This window comes from Bubalus kerabau, chromosome 16 (assembly GCF_029407905.1).
Source record: "Bubalus kerabau isolate K-KA32 ecotype Philippines breed swamp buffalo chromosome 16, PCC_UOA_SB_1v2, whole genome shotgun sequence".
NCBI lineage: Eukaryota > Metazoa > Chordata > Mammalia > Artiodactyla > Bovidae > Bubalus > Bubalus kerabau.
Window position 1 is genome coordinate 10,020,342 of NC_073639.1, and position 2,365 is coordinate 10,022,706.

Genomic DNA, 2,365 nt, shown 5'->3' on the forward strand with positions numbered 1-2,365 from the left:
GTTTCAAATGGCAGAATTTCCCTCTCTTTTGTGGCTGAGTAATACTCCATTGTATATTCACAGCACATCTTCTTAAGTCATTCATCTGTTGATGGACAGTTGGGTTGCTTCTGTGTCTTGGCTATTGTAAATAGTGCTGCTGTGAACACTGGGATGCATATGTCTTTTCAAATTAGGGGGTTCATTTTTTCCAGATATATATATGCCCAGGAATGGAATTGCTGAATCATATGGTACATCTAGTTTTAGTTTTTTAAGGAAATTTATACTGTTTTACATAGTGACCGCACCAGTTTCTTACCCACCAACAGTGTACAAGAGTTCCTTTTTTCTCCACAAAAAATGAAGCATCTTAAATCACAGCTCATAATTTGTCCCTCCGTGATTTTGAAAAACTTTACAAAAGTGTCCAATTGCTTTTCTAGACAAAGAAACATTCAAAAAGAGGTAAGGTAAGAGAATAAGAGGTAAGAAATAAAACTATACCTATGGTCTGCTGTATATGTTTGTGTGTGGGGGTGTGCATGTGTGTATATGCACACATATATACATTGGGCTTCCCAGGTGGCGCTAGAGGTAAAGAACTGGCCTACCAATGCAGGAGACCCAAGAGACTCAGTCTCAGTCCCTGGGTCAGGAAGATCCCCTGGAGAAGAAAATGGCAACCCACTCCAGTATTCTTGCCTGGGAAATTCCACGGACAGAGGAGCCTGGTGAGCATGGTGAGTCCATGGTGTTGCAAGAGTTGGACACAACTGAAACAACTTAGCACACACGCATGTGTATGTGTATACACACACACACACACACACATATATGTATATACACACATAGGGGGAAGAAATGGCAAACCACTCCAGTATTCTTGCCTGAGAAATTCCATGGTCAGAGGAGCCTGGAGGGCTACTGTCTATGGGGTTGCAAGAGCCAAACACAACTTAGTGACTAAACCACTATCAGATATACTTATAAAGAGAGAGAATATTTGTGGTGCAATTTGGATTTAAATTCTAGTTCGATCACTTCATAGCTGTGTGCTCTTAAGCAAGTTAATACTCTTACTGAATACAAATTATCTAAACCTAACAGGGGTAATGATATGTGTCTTGAGAGGTGCGAAGACTTGAGAATCAAATGATATCTTGCATGTATCAATCAAGGTTTTAGTTCCGAGTAACAGAGACGTACTCTGGCTAATTGAGGCAGAAGAGGAATATATTCAAGACTATCATGTTGCTTATGAAATTTCTCAGAAGGTTGGAGAATCAGACATGGGGAAAGAAGGATTCAGGAAGACCACGTGGGCATCAGGACGACAGAAATTCATGACACCAAAGAGCATGCAGAGACTCCCAGCCCCACCACTGAACGCTTGGCTGCCACAGCTAGCCAGGTCCTACGTGCTCCTGAGAAGTAGAAATTGTTGATATAACAGCAGAATGACCTCTGCTCAGTCACCTTCCTGAGCTCAATAATTCCAGTTGTGAAGATTAAATAGGTCTGTTGGTTGTTTGAGCCTAAATAACGTGTTCTTCGCCTAAGTGCAGAGGAGCATGGGGGACAAGCTCTTGGCATTTTCAAGTTTTAGTCAAGGCAAGCTCTCTTTCTCAGCAAGAGGCATAACATGGAGAATTTACCAAACAAAGGAAAGAACTTAAGAGTCTGAATCACTGAGATGTTCAGGTCCATTACAAAAGATATCAAAACTCCTGACACATAAGAGGTATTATGTACATGGTGACTATGAACATTATCCTGAACCAGTGAGAAAAGGGAACAACCCATTATTCAATAAATGGTGCAGAGATTGTTAGTTGTTTGCAGGAAAAAAATGTACAGTTCACCAAAATAAAGTCCAATAGGATCAAAGATTAAAAAGAGAACTCAATCTACAAAAAATTATGCACCCTACTGTGTCCATCAGTGTAGGCCTGACCTACCCTGAAAGAGGTTCATACAAAGGAAGTGAGTTTTCCAACGAAAATAGGGGAGAGGGAGCCTTAACCCCCTACCTCTTAGAACCAGACCCACATGCTCCACTCTTAATGTTGCATTTGACCCCAATTGGAAAGCTTCCTCTTTTATTTACTAAAAATAAAATGTTAAGATAACTTATCACATGCCTAACTTATACAACTTTTTTCCAGACAGACAAGGGCCTTGTTTTACATGCCTTTGGGCCCTACTAGGCCTGGATTAAGGCTTCTCTGGTAGTTCAGCTGGTGAAGAATCCACCTGCAATGCAGGAGACCCCAGTTCGATTCCTGGGTTGGGAAGATCTATTGGAGAAGGGATAGGCTACCCACTTCAGTATTCTTGGGCTTCCTGGTGGCTCAGACAGTAAAGAATCCACTGCAATGTGGGA